This window comes from Peromyscus maniculatus, chromosome 21 (assembly GCF_049852395.1).
Source record: "Peromyscus maniculatus bairdii isolate BWxNUB_F1_BW_parent chromosome 21, HU_Pman_BW_mat_3.1, whole genome shotgun sequence".
NCBI classification, from domain to species: Eukaryota; Metazoa; Chordata; class Mammalia; order Rodentia; family Cricetidae; genus Peromyscus; species Peromyscus maniculatus.
In genome coordinates this window covers 22,500,828-22,516,739 of record NC_134872.1, presented here as the reverse complement: position 1 = coordinate 22,516,739, position 15,912 = coordinate 22,500,828, and positions in this window count along the sequence as shown.

Genomic DNA, 15,912 nt, shown 5'->3' with positions numbered 1-15,912 from the left:
CTCGGTTAGTCCTGCCTATACTTCCTGCCTAGCCACTGGCCAATCAGTGTTTTATTTATTGACCAATCAGAACAACACATTTGCCCATTTGCCATACAGAACATCCCACAGCATATATATATATATATATATATATATATATATATTTACCAAAATAACATTATGTACCTTAAGTATATTTTGGCCTATTATTCTTTTTTTTAATTAAGAAATTTTTTATTCATTTTACATACTAATCACAGATCCCCCTCTTCCCTTCTCTAGACCCTCCAGCCTCCTCCCCCAACCCACCCCCCATTCCCTCCTACAAGAAGGTAAGTCCTCCCATGGGGAGTCAGCAGAGCCTGGTACATTCAGTAAAGGCAGGTCCAAGCCCCTCCCCTGTTGTAAGGCTGTGCAAGGTGTCCCACCATAGGTAGTAGGCCTATTATTATTTATTTATTTTTTTTTGGTTTTTCGAGACGGGGTTTCTCTGTAGCTTTGTGCCTTTCCTGGATCTCGCTCTGTAGCCCAGGCTGGCCTCAAACTCACAAAGATCTGCCTGACTCTGCCTCTCAAGTGCAGGGATTAAAGGCGTACGCCACCACCGCCCAGCAATTATTCTTTAACTAGAAAAAAATGAAAATGACGCATCTGATAACTGCATTTATTCCTCTCTCATCAATTGTGGTTTACTTGCATGGAAACTGGCTTCTATCCTGACCCTCCAAGTGAGCAAACATTCCTGTAACATTCTATTCTGTTTGAGTGTTTGCTGGCAAAGTAGTATTCTGCACTTTTCCTGCACAATTCTATTTATTCTTCATTTCTAAAATATGTTGTTGCTGGTGTTAGCTGCCTGGGTTGACTTGATATTTTCTTCCGGTACCTTAAAGACTTTACTCAGTTGTCTTGCTATCTACTATTGTGTAAACTGTATCTTTATTCCTCTTTGGTCAGTTTTCCCCGCTCTGATTGTCTTCGGTGGTTTATGGTGTCCCTCAGTTCTCAGCAGTCTGAAAAGGAGGCACCCAGGCAGCTATATTAGTAATAGCAATAGCAGTGATGGTTGCTGTTCTGTGGTTTTATCCTGTGTGGCAGAGTTTGACCTTCTTAAATTCTATGTTTCTGTTTCCTTTCTCTTGTTATGATAAAATACCTTAACAAACACAACTTAATGGAGAAAAAGTTTGCTTTGCCTTATAGTTCCAAAGGCTGCAGAGCATGATAGCTGGAAAGCACACTGGAGAAAGCATGAGACCAGCTCATCACATTGCATCAACATCAGAAAGGGTGAACAAGAACTGGCCTCACACTATGGAATCACAAATCATTTCCCTAGTGATATATTTCCTCCAACTCCACCTTCTAATAGCCCCCGTCCTTCCCAAACAGCTTCTTGAACCTTCCCAAACTTCTACCAGCTGGGGACGAGTATTAAAACACATGAGTCTGTGGGGGACATTTCACGTTCAAAACGCAACCACCTATATCTTTAATTTTGTATGTTAGGTGATACTAACTAAATGCTTTCCTGATTCTCCCTAATTACTGCAGCCTTCCATAAGTAGTTCACATTTGAACAAAGGCCCATCTCCTCTGGGCTTTATCGAATGTTGTTGAAAGGGAAAGATATTCCCTAATCAACTTGGTCAGAAATTCTTGGAAGCCAAGCTTGGGTTCTACAAGCAGGCAAGCTCAGTGCTGGAGTTAATTTAAGGCCACATAGACCTGATATTAGGTTCTCAGGGAACTAGTTTGCTGCCATGAGCTGTCGGCAGGAAGTAGTAGTGCTGGGCTCTGCATGCCCACTATTGAAACACATACATAACGTATTGAGAAGCCCTGGTACACTCCTAATGTTCATTCTATGCTACCATCTAGGAAAACCCCTATAATAATTCCCTCATTGTTCTAGGTCTGCACAACAAAGGTAAGCCTCATAAGCAGTGCCCAGAAATTGTGGAGAAATTAAACACTCACTTCATTGTCTCTCCCTCATGGGAAATCTTGGTCACTGAATGAATCTCATGGTGGCGGGCTCTGGAGAAGTTAAACGCTCATAGTGAAACCTCTAACATTTTAAATACTTCTTTTCTCATTTCTATGTTCTACTAATACTTTGCAATACCTCACTAGGATTGTGGAACTCTCATCAATGAATGCATTGTCAACACAAAATACATATCTCAGAAAAGGGCCTGAGACCTTCTAATCTATTATCAATGGCAAGAGTAATTGTGGCTGGTGTGAGGCAGAGGTGGAAGCATTGGTCATTACAGACTTCTACAGCCTTAGTGGGAGCTCAAAGTCAAACATTTACACAAGAAAGGGTATTATTTAAGTCCAATTGTTTACTCAGATCAAATGGCAGCTCCACCGGTTAGAATAAAATAAGCCATAGTAGCTTCATTTGAGTAGAGGTTAGTTACATCATATATACATCATCATATAGCCAGGCTATATGAAACACTGGAAAGAGAACCATTTTAACCACATGTTTGGAAGGTTCAAAGTATTGTTAAAGATTTATTTTCATTTATGTGCATGTATCTGTGTGTAGGTGTGTGCAAGTTAGAGTGCAGATGCCCACAGAAGCCAGAAGAGGACATCAGATGCCCCAATAACACAGTTAAGAGAGATTGTGAGCAACATCACATAGGTGCTAGGAACCCACTCAAGTCCTCTGGAAGAGCAGCAACTGCTCTTAACACTGAAGCACAAGTCATGACCAGTAAATTTTTTTTTTAACTGTGAAATGGAGACATCAATAGAGACCTCAGGAAGATCCTTCTCCTCCAGAGCTAAAACAAAATAGAAGGACTGAGGAAGAATGTCAAGAGCCTACAAATGTGGGGGTAAGAACCTGGAAGTGCAACTCACAGGTCTAATCTGCCTGCTGTCTGGCTGCTAGAGCCTTGACTCTTGAATTATGGGCTGAACCTATGAGTGGAAGAGAACAGTAATTGGAGCAAAGTGCCCTCACAGACAGATCCATTCCTGGGACGGCTGTAACAGGACAAAATTTGGAAGCCACATTCCTCCCTCTCATCTCCTGCTTCCCATTCTCCTCCAGTACACCTGTTTGGTATAATTCAGCTGTCTCCTCAAAGGGAGCTTCCAATTTGCAGAGTCCTGGCCACAGAACAACAAAGTATACAGAAGGCATGTTTGAGCATAACGACAATATTTTAGCAATTACCCCAGCGGGAATTATATATTTTCAATGGAAGTGAATGAATTGTAAGTAGAGATTTAAAAGTGTTTTCAATTTTATAATCTGTGCCTCATTAAGTTCCAATACATAAACTACAAAATTTTATTCATCTAAATGAATTCACTTTTGTGGGAACCTGGTGCTTTCTGAAATCTCTATGATCAGAGAAAGGGCTGTCAGTTCCAAATTCTTACACCTTATAATAGTACTCTTATAAACTGCATATTGCAGGATGTAGTAGAAAAGAACATCTTAAATATTTATTTCACCATATTTCAGGTGAACTAATGGTAGCATTAACTAGTTTGTTTTTTATCTAGGTATTTAGGTTATTGATTATGTCAGAAATGATCTCTTTTACCAATATATACTTCATCATGTATATGCCCATGTATATGTACATACATACAAGCATACATGGGAAGAGGAATTTATTATCAAGAATTTGACTATAGGGGACTGTGGGTTAGATTAGCAGGCAAGTGCTTTGTTGCCAAATCGGAATTTCATCCCTAGACCTACATGGTGGATGGAGAGAACCAATTCCCACAAGTTGTCCTCTGTGGTGGTATTATGTTCCCCAAAATATTGTGCACACTAATAAACTTATCTGGGGTCACAGAACAGAACAGCCACAATGTTAAACATAGAGGACAGGCAGTGGTAGCACATGCCTTTAATCCTAGCATTCCAGAGACAGAGATCTATGAATCTCTGTGTGTTCAAGGATACAGCCAAGCATGGTGGCACACGCCTTTAATCCCAAGAAGTGAGCCTTTAATCCCAGGGAGTGATGGCAGAAAGCAGAAAGGTATATAAGGCGTAAGGACCAGAAACTAGAAGTTTTGGGCTGGTTAAGCAGGTCTTTGAGCAGCAGTTCAGCTGAGATCCATTTGGATGAGGACACAGAAGCTTCCAGTCTGAGGAATCAGGATCAGCCGAGGAATTGAGAAGGTGAGGTAGCGGTGGCTTGTTCTGTTTCTCTGATCTTCCAGCATTTGCCCCAATACCTGGCTCCAGGTTTGATTTTATTAATAAGACCTTTTAAAAGGTCCTGCTACAGTCCTCCATACATTATCTTATGAGCATGCATAAACACAACCCACATAAAACCTTTCAAACAGAAAAAGGAAGAAGGAGGAGGAGAAGGATGAAGGGTAGGAGGAGGAGGAACAACAACAACTGATTCATAAAACTAAGGAGGTTGAGAAGTCAAGTTGAGCTCTGTATGTTGTAAGGCAATGACCCAGGGAAGCTCACATTAGGATTCCAGTATGTGTCTAAAGGTTTGACAACCCTGGGATCCAATGACACCAATCTCAATCCAAGGAGGAGAGAAGGAACATGTCCCAGATCAAGCCAATAGGTATTTTCAGATCACTGATGATTTGGACAACACTGACCAATACTGGGGAGAGTAATTTACCTTGTGAAATCCAAATGTTTTATTGGGTCACTTCTTGTTAGAGTCAAACTGACCTATAAAATTAAACAGAACATCAAATTAATATACAATATATGACACACATAAAATGTATCTTGTTCGTGTATCAAAAGAGATATCAAAATCTATGGGATCTAAAAACAAAGAAGAAAATGTATTACCAGGATAAACAACTCCAGATTTCCAATAAGTGCCCACAGTAACAACACATCTTTACCCTTTTTTTTAATTAAGTAATCATCTTTGATGTTATGTTTTTAGAATAATTTTAATTTCCAAATGTCGTTAAGATGGAGTTATCAGGCTGGGTGGCAGTAGTACAAGTCTTTAATCCCAGCACTCAGGTGGCAGAGACAGGTGGATCTCGGTGAATTCGAGGCCAGCCTGGTCTACAGAGCAAGATCCAGGACAGGCACCAAAACTACATGGAGGAACCCTGTCTCAAAAACAACAGCAACAACAACAAAAAAAAGATGGAGTTATTAATAAGGAGTAGACATTTGGTGTTTGTTATTTGAAATGCAAATATAAATAAATTGAAAATAATAACTGAATAAACAATGGACAGATGCAATTCTCTGTTCTAGAAAATTTTAAAAGAGCAAGTTCTAAAAATTAGTCAGTTGTTACAATTGTAAGCATTAATCACTGACTTGAACTTTCTTTTCCAACATGAGACTTAGTTATGACTTGAACTTAGTGTCAAGTCAGGAAACACGATATTCTTATTTACGTGTGTGTGTGTGTGTGTGTGTGTGTGTGTGTGTGTGTGTGTGTGTATGTGAGTGCATGTTATGTGTCTGTGCATGTGTGTAAGCTGGTGTGCATTGTGTGCACATGTGCAACCATGTGCTTATATGTGTAGGCCATAGGTCAGCCTCAATGTAGTTCCTCCTCAGGCAATGTCTTCCTTATTTTTTAAGACAAGGTCTCTCACCAGTACATGAGAATCACTAATTAGGCTAGACTCCTGGTCAGAGAGCCACAGATATACTCCCATAGCCATGTCTCTGGCATTGTAGTTACACATCAATATCACCATATTTGGAATCCTTACATAGTTTCTGGAATCAAACCCAAGTCCCCATCCTTCCAAGGCAAGAATGTTACCAACTAAGCCAAACCCATATCCCTTATCTTAAAGACTATTTTCTTAGTCAGGGTTTCTGTTGCTGCAACAAAAAACCATAACCAAAAACAAGTTGGGGAGGAAAGGATTTATTCAGTGTACACTTCCACATTACTGTTCATCATTGAAGGAAGCCAGGACAGAAACTCACACAGGGCTGGAACCTGGAACCAGGAGCTGAGGTGATGGAGGCAGAGGCCATGGGGGAATACTGCTTACTGACTTGCTCCCCATGACTTGCTCAGCCTGCTTTCTTATAGAACCTAATACCACCAGCCCAAGAATGGCACCACTCACAATGGGCTAGGCCTTCCCTCATCAATCATTTATGAAGAAAATGCCTTGAATTGAACACCCTGATATAAATCCACAAACCTATGAATGCCTGATTTTTGACAAAGAAGCCTAAATTATACAATGGAACAAAGAAAGCATCTTCAACAAATGATGCTGGCATAACTGGATGTTGGCATATAGAACAATGCAAATAGATCCATATCTATCACTCTCCACAAAACTCAAGTCCAAATGGATCAAAACCTCAACATAAATCCAGTTATACTGAGCCTGGTAGAAGAGAAAGTGAGAAGTAGTCTTGAACACATTGGCACAGGAGACAACTTTCTAAATATAGCACCAATAGCGCAGACTCAGAGATCTATAATAAATAAATGGGACCTCCTGAGACTGAAAAGCTTCTGTAAGGCAAAGGACACTGTCAATAAGACAAAGCAGCAGCCTACAGAATGGGAAAAGATCTTCACCAACCCCACATCTGACAGAGGGATGATCTCCAAAATATATAAAGAACTTAAGAAACTAGACATCAAAATACCAAATAATCCAATTAAAAGTGGGCTACAGGGTTAAACAGAGAATTCTCAAAAAGCAAAACCTCAAATGGCCAAAATACACTTAAAGATTTATTCAACATCCTTAAGCCATGGGGGAAATGCGAATAAAAATGACTGAGATAACCCTCTTCCTGTATGACATTGGTGACTACCATATTTGTTATCAGAGAGCCTTTATCTAGTAACTAATAAAAGCAGATGTGAAAATCCATAGCCAAGCACTAGGCTGAGCTCCTGGAGTACTGTTGAAGAGAGGGAAAAGGGAATGTATGAGCCTGGAGGGTCAAGGTCATGATGGGAGAACCCACAGAGCTAACTGACCTGAGCTCATGGACTCCAGACCAATAGCTAGGGAATCTGCATGGAATCGACTTAGGCCCTCTGCATGTATGTGACAGATTATAGCTTGGTCTGCTTGTGCAGCTCCTGACAGTGAGATCAGTTCCTGTACCTGGTGCTTAAGCTGGCTTTTGGGAACCTATTCCCCATGCTGGGTTGTCTTGCCCAGCCTTGATGCAGTGGGAGGAGCTTGGTCCTGCCTCAACTTGATGTGCCATGCTTCATTGACTCCCATGGGATGCCTGCCACTTTCTGAATGGTGATGGAGGAAGAGTGGGCAGGGAGGGGTGTAGATTGGAGGTAAAGGAAGGGAACAGGAGGAGAAGAGGGAAAGGAAACTGTAGCCAGAATGGAAATTTTTCATAAATAAATAAAAAGATAGATAAACAAAGAGGGAGGGAGGGAGGGAGAGAGGGAGGGAGGGAGGGAGGGAGGGAGGGAGGGAGGGAGGGAGGGAGGGAGGGAGGGAGGGAGGGAGGGAGATTCCTTTCAGATAACTCTGGCTTGGGTCAAGATGACATAAGACTAGCCAGCACCACTAAAGTAGGGATAGGGACATGACTCAGCAGTCAAGAGTACATACTGTTCTTGCACATAACCAGAATTTGGTTCTTAGCACCCAAGTTGTGCAGATCACAACTCTAGCTTCACGAGATCCAACACCCTCTTTGGTCTCCATAGCCACCTGCACTCACATGCACCTACTAACACAGACACAAACATATACACAATTAGAAGATAAAATACATCTGTAAAACTTTAAAGGTTGTAATACTTATCAATATAACTCTTACCTGAATTAAAATTAGAGAGACAAATAGATAATAGATGAATAAATACTGATATGTACATAGATATCCATGACAGACTGAATTAAACTTTTTGGTTGTTTTGATTGTAGAACATCCCTTGGCACAGATACAAAAGGTAACATCTGGATATCTTGTGAGTGAGAGCAGGTGAGTAAAAGAATAAAATGAGAAATGTGGCTACATTTTCTCATGCTCATAAAATGGATCGCCCTTGAAAGGAAAAGAATAAATTAGAAAATATTCACACAATATCTACATTGAAAACTTAATTATAAAGAATTCCTTTAGCGCTGGCTCACCAAAGTAATGGATATCACTTTTCTTTGTTACTTTTATTTAATTTTAGAAATATATCACCTTCCTTGAAACTAGGTTTTTTTTTAATTCATTGAAAGCCAATAGAACCAGGAAATTGGGTTCTTCACAGAAGGCACTTATCAAACAGACTGTTTCAAATTGCTTTGGCTTGGACAGAGAGAGAGTCACTTTCAGTTAAAATACTATTTAGTTTAAAAGGAAATATTGCTTTTCCAATCCTGACCCAAATTCATTTCTCAGACTTAGAAAATCCATCCTTCACACAGTGTTGCCATCAATATTTCACTTTCAACAATGTTTGGGGACATTATTACAAATATATATACATGCATGCGCGCGCACACACACACACATACACACACACACACACACACACACACACACACAGTATTCAGTGCAGTATTCAGAAGTATTTGGTGCCAACATTTATCACAAATAGCTTTCAGTTGAGCAAGGAATTTTTGCTGAGTATTCAAATACATTTTTTACTGATTCCTCTGAAGATAAATCCCCGGTAAATGTTTGTGTAGATCACGCCTCTAAAGTCATCCCCAAAATGTTCCATCTCAAATCAAAGACTTGCCAACCAGTTGTCACTTTATTCATGAAACAAGTAGCTCTGTATTAAGAGTAGACAATGGAATAGGATGAAATATTGTTATTTTTTACTAAAATGAACACAAATGAATATGGAGTTTCCTTCCAGTATTCATCTGACAGAAAGAATTTTCCTATCTTGAAATATCTCTGATCTTTCCATGCATATTGTTCAATTTTCTTCTGCTTTTCCATTTTATCTGACTTTCACAATTATTCACAAAGGGAGGGTTGCTATAAGTTATTCATTTACCTAAGTATTTCTCCTGTCTGTTCTTTTTTGTTTGTTTTGTTTTTGGTTACTACTAATAGCTAAGTTGTCAAACCTCATTTCAAACAATATGCCTATCCCCCTGTCCTATGCATTCTTTTACACACAGACACCTACACACACACACACACACACACACACACACACACACACACACACACAGCAATTGCAAATATACATGTTCAATTTGATACTATTCGTGTAAAAATAAGGACACATTAGATGTAGATGTGGTGTTGTAAGTACTAGGTATAAAACACAAAGTTTTAAAGGATCTGTGGCTAGGCCAGAAGGATAAATAAATAAATAGGATCTGAGTGTGCATAGAATGTTGGAGGGGTATGTTTTTATTTTGTTTTGTTTTTAACTTTTATAGAAAAAAATCTGAGATAAACAGGAGAGCAAATCCTCCAAAGCATCACTGGGAAAGCCTAATGGTGCACCAAGCACAGAATTTTCTGTGTCACAGAGCAGAAACATCATTCTGAGCATGGTCACATCATCCCGTTCAGTTAAATTGACCAGCAGAGTCAATCTATGGTTGAAAATAAGACACTGAAGCAAAAGATTGGGTGTCTCTGCTCATGCCACTTTGAGAATGGGCCACACAGCCAGTGAACAGTACACCTGAAATGGATTTTCACCTCTTCATTCACCAAGTTTACAAAACACAATGTCTCGATAATGTAGACATCTTGGCCCAACATTGTTTTGCTAGATAACACTAGCCCTGTCCAAACAGGTGTGCAAAGTTTCTTGTTTTCAACTACAATGCCAGTTACTATACCTGACAGTGTGAGCTCTGTATAAATAGTGCATAAAGAATCTTAAGAATAAATAAATAATATTATGTATGTTATTGTGTGCTATAATCTGACTCTTGAGTTTCTTCCCAAATGTGTTGATGTCTTGTACCACAAGATTGTCCTAATGGAACTGAACCAACCTTTAGGGACTAAGGATGAGAATAGTGTTGGGATGCTGGAGTTTCCTTGGTCAATGGTTGATGTGCTCTTTAAGGGGAGTGTGGGATACTGGATCCTTCTTTATTCATCCTGCTTCCCAGGCATACAGGACACAGTGTGCTCCTCCATGCAATCTTTGCCACTACCATCCAGCACTCTCAACAGAATTTTAAAAGGAACAAGTATGCTCAATCATAGGCTAGAAGCTTTATGCAAATGTATTCCTGCTATAGGCTAATTATCTCAATCATCTTGTTACATCATTGAAAATATTTCCAATACAATCTGACATAGGCAAGAAAGACATTTATATTCACAGCCAATTGCACAGAATTCCTTAAACAGATTTCTTGTAAGTCAGAGAAGCTTTGCATGTTTTGACTGCATTGGTACACAACTACTTTTTAACTATGGTTCTGTGAGTCTTAAACATCTTGTATTTACACAAACATATAACAAATGTATTCTTGATATAGGCTAATTATCTCAATTGTCTTGTTACATCATTGAAACTGTCTCTAATACAATCTGACATAGGCAAGAAAGATATTTATATTCACACCCAACTGCATAGAATTCCTAAAACAGATTGCTTGTAAGCCAGAAAAGCTTTGCATGATTTGATTGTATTAGTACACATCAAATTTTTAACTATGATTCTGTGAATCTTAAACATCTTGTGCCTTTATAATAAAATTACCAAGTAAAATAAATAATGACAACATAAAGAAATACAAAGTAAAGGGATAATAGACAAGGCTTTCAGACAATGAATTTGGGAGAAACGACTTTCTTCTAAGGTATTTTCTAAATGTTTATCATATAAGAACATGGCAGTTGGCCTGAATCAGCTTTATCTTGTGGCAGGTAGAAGGGAAGGTGGAGATTCTAATCTACATAAGCCAAGAAACAAATGAATGAAACAAGGAAGAAAGTAATAATGTGATAATATCTAAGTTGGAAAGGATATCAAATGTTTGAATTGAAATCTGAGACCATGCTGGCAAAGTTGTGACTTCTGGGTAAAAGTGATTCTATCTGGGGGAAAAAAGTTAATGAAATCCTGAGGAACAACATCTAGCCTTGACTTCTGGATTCCATATGCATACCCATACATGCCACCATGCATGCACACATGCACACATGCATACACACACACACACACACACACACACACACACACACACACAAAGAAAACACATCTTCCATCAAAAGGCTGAAATATGTAATGATTGTTGTTATGTTAGACATGCATGCAATAAATAAGTTACCAAGTGTGAAGCCACATAGTGATCACCAATCACTGCATTTCATAAGTAGCCACATAGATTAGAATACCATGGTTGAGGACAAAAGCCCCCAGAAAGAAGCAACTTGTTTGGGGGAAAATATCAGGAGTGTTGGTAGCTATTTTAATGTGCCTGTAGATGATACGGCAAACGTTAACTGAAAGTGCCACCTAACAGACACTTGAAGCTGAGAAAATTTTTTCCCCAAAATTGAACTAAACTTAGTCTATATCTTGGTAACAAGCAATAGAGACTATAGCTTAAACTGATACATGTACAAATTCTCCTATATGCATTTCCTTTAGTAAGCTGTCTTTTTCAATGTGTCTTCAAGTAGCAGCAGGATTTCATTATTAAAAGATGAATGGCCATTATCTAATATCTTAAATGCAGAATACATATTGAAATCCTCTAATTTTGTTAGCTGTGTTATTGATTTTCCAAGACGGGGGGGGGGGGGTACACTGAATGTTATACCCGCTAGTCTCTGAAGGTACATTTGCCAGTTCTTCATTCAAAGAAAAATTTAAAGCCTCATGTGGCTAGTGGCTGCAGATTTCTTCTTCCTCTTATGTAAATCCTTTTCACCCAAGACACTACCAGGCTTAAGCTAAAAAACTCACTCCGCTGAAGTCATCACACTCTAGAAAAACATAAAGCTTTCTAGATAGAGAAATAAAATACAACATATCTATAGTTAGGACAGAAGTATACACACAGACACAAAAACAATGCATTTCAAATGAAAAATAAAAGTATTCTACAGCTACAGGGAACTTGACACCCTCTCCTGGAGTCTGTGTGAACCTGCACACATGTGCACAGATACACACACACACACATATAAATAAAATTAGAAATTAAACAGAACTTGCACCGTGAACATATCACATAAATCAGTGAAAATTATAATAGACATAATTCTGATAAATCAATTAACCATGCAAACTGTGCTTTTAACTATCAATTTTTAAAAGTAGCTATGTTTTTCTGTAGTTTTTATATGATGTGAAATGAAAATCTCTATTTCATCCTGACTTATTTTTTTTCCAAATTGGTGTTCTTTTACCCTAGTAAGTATTTCATATTATGATGAACTTCTTAGACATCTAAAATATGGATGAGTAGATAAATGTAATAAAGCAAGCATCAAGCTTTTAGCATACAAAATCCACACATGAAAAAAATGCATCACTCAAAGGCCCTCTTAGTTTATTCAAATGAGCATTATAAGTGAATTTTCTCTGGCAGTTGACTTCAAAAAGACTCTGGCCTAGGGCTTTAATGTGGATATGCCAGTCCCATACTTCTGCACACAATGCTATCTTCTATAAAAACCCCTCCCTTTCCTCACTAACTCGGACCAATCACAAACTTCAAAATGAAATGCAAAATAGAAAATAAACTAATTTCCATTTGTTTGATTTTTTTATTATTCATTCCATGAGAGGCACAAAATTTATATACTTCTGTGTATTCACTGCTAATCAAATGTCAAGAAACTTGAATATGAATGTATGTATGACACTGAGAATCGGATTAAACACAGGCAAACTCTTGGGATATTTTAATGTCGCATTCCTTTACAATCATGAACCTAATATTTTCCCAGGTCAAACATCTTGTGTAAGGTACATTTTATGAATCTCATATTTACTCCAGACAAGTAGATGCACCATGATGTATTATATTCTGTCAAGGAAAAGGGGAATCATGGAAAAATTGGCATAACTGAGTAAGAACTATGAGTTAATTAAGGTATCTCTATCATTGCTAATATCATAGGTGAGGTCATCATATAAGATTTATATTATATGAGATAGTAACATCAAGAGAACAGGAATAAAAAGTATCTCTATTGTCTTTGTACAATTTTTTAACCTTCATATAAACCTTAAATGCTTCAAATTTAGGATATTTTTAACAGAAACATAAAAGATCTCATTGGTTAGAGACAGAATATTTCATGTATAATATAATTGAGAAATATCACTCTTCAGAAAGGCTCTTAGTGCCCAGTCACAAGAACTCTGGTTAGAAGCCACCCTCTAGCAGTCAGTTTATTTATGATGTCATCTTAAGTATCTACCAGTGCTACGTCAAAAATACTATGACAAAAGCAACTAATGGAGGAAGGGCCCATGTTGTTGTATAGTTCTGGAAGGGGACAGGCCACCACAGCTGGGAAGGGGAAATATGAGAATGACCGGTTATATTGCATCTGCATTCAGGAAGCAGAGAGTAAATGGGAAGTGGAGTTGGGCTACAAAGCCCCTGGGCCTGCCCCTAGTGACCCACTCTTTGCAATGAAGCTTTGCCTCCTAGAAGGTCTATACCCTTCCTAAGCAGTGCCTCCAACCAGGGACCAAGTGTTCATACACATAAGCCTACAAGTGGAGATTTCTCATTCAAACCACACCAGATGTGCTCTAGTCACAAACTGTACCTTCACAACCACAACATGTGTCGTGACTAATAAAACAGAGATATGAAGACCTCCCTGTTTGTGTTCAACAGACAACTCCTTGATGAGAAATACTCCTTCCTAAACCCCTGACAAGCCTGTCATGATTGGATGTGTGTTCTAGAAGTTTATGTCGGAAACTTCATGCCCTGGGAGGCAGTACTGGGGGCTGTGGTTAAGTGAGTGAGTGGATAGAGATAGAAAACGCTTCATGTCAGGGAAGCAGTTTCTTTAACAGGATTGAGGTAGTTATTTTGAGAGTAGATTCCTTGTAAAGAGATGAATCTGGGCCCATAGAGATGGCTCAGCAGTTAAGTTGGAACAAATTTGTATTATTCTAAGCCAACGTTATAGGAGAAATGACTCTACAAAGTAAGTACTCTTTAGACAACAGTTGATATTCCTCAAATATAAAGTAAACATAGAAAATGACCCAGCTTTTCTGAGGGGGCATAAAGTTAACCATTAACAGGTCAAGACCCCCCATAAAATCAGCATATTCAATTTACTAACAGTGAACTAAAAGGGAAACAAACAAATATTAAAATGATTATTCCCAAAAGTAAAATGAAAGAGTTGAGGAAGTCATTATTTACTCCTTTGGGTGATATTAAATAAATTTATTTAGTATGTACACAGATAATGGCGTCTTTAATATTTATTAAGTGTTGGCTGTAGTGTAGGTTCATAGAATAGTGTTATGCAAAATAAAATGCATGCCTATTCTCCTGCAGTGTGTGATCTCAATACAAGAAACAGAGAAAAATAATCTAATGATTTTCATTTTGTGAGAGAGTTAACACATAGGAGTGGGCTCTACATAAAGTGCCCACCCCTCAGGAAAGGGACACAAAGAAGCCAGGCCAGTTAGAATTTGTTTTCACCACAATGAAGAAGGTGAACTGGGTCTCAATGGGGTGTTTTAAAATTCCTGTTGAACACACAGTTTGGCAAGTGCTCTAAAGTTAAACTGTTGTTTTACGTATGAGTATGGACACCTGTGTGCATTTATTGTGTATGTTTATACACATATGTATGTATTTGTTTTGTGTATACATCTGTATGTATCAGTATGTGTATGTGATATATGCCTGTACGTTTGTCTGTGTGTATATATGTGTGTTTACATGTATGTGCCTGTACTTGAGTGTATATGTGTTTGTGTACACATGTGGGCCTTTGGGAATTGTCAATTTTTTTTTTTTGAGACAGGGTTTCTCTATGTAGCTTTGAAGCCTTTCCTGGAACTCACTCTGTAGCTCAGGCTGGCCTCAAACTCACAGAGATCTTCTTGCCCCTCCCGGGTGCTAAGATTAAAGGCATGTGCCACCACTGCCGGGCTTGAAGTTGTCATTTCTTATCTCTTAAATCTACAAAGTAAAGAAGACTATACTCCCCAGAAGTCACACAACTACACTTCTCTCATTTTTCAAATTAAAATATAAATATCTTAATGAGACTAGTCCATCACCTGAATCCTAGCTAATTTTAGAAGATGTTTCCTCTCCCTCAGTCTGATTTCCCAATTCCATGAGCTGACCTTACAGCTCTTGTCTCCATAATTGCATTTTTAAATTTTTAAAAGTATCTTCCGCCAGGCGGTGGTGGCGCACACCTTTAATCCCAGCACTAGGGAAGCAGAGACAGGTGGATCTTTGTGATTTCGAGGCCAGCCTGCTCTACAGAGCGAGATCCAGGAAAAGTGCAAAGCTACACAGAGAAACCTTGTCTCGGAAAAAAAAAAAGTATCTTCCAAATAGTGGATTATATGTTATTCTTCAGTTGTATGACTAGTACCACATTGTTGTCATGGAGGGCTTTATTATATCTGGTAAAAGTATGATACTTTTGTTTATACCTAGATAGCTTGAGAGGCAATCAGAATTCTTTCACTGGACCCCCAGTATTAAACCAGATGCAAAGTGAATCCATGACACTTCAATGACTAATCTGTCTTCTTAAACTCCCCCACATTTGGATCCACTAAGTGTTTTACCAAAATGCCATTGTAAAAGTCTTACCTCAGACAAATTAAATCAGAATCTCTTAGTTTGTGGCCTCAACGGCAGTATTTTCTCTAATTCCCACAAATGTTACAATGTAGAGTCAGGACTGTGATCTGTCATTCCTAAGGTGTCATGATGGTGTCTGAGGTTGAGATGCAGCCCTGGGCTGTTCAAACTTGACCATGCACTGGAAACCACCTCACAAGCTTCTTAAATACAGGTTCTTAA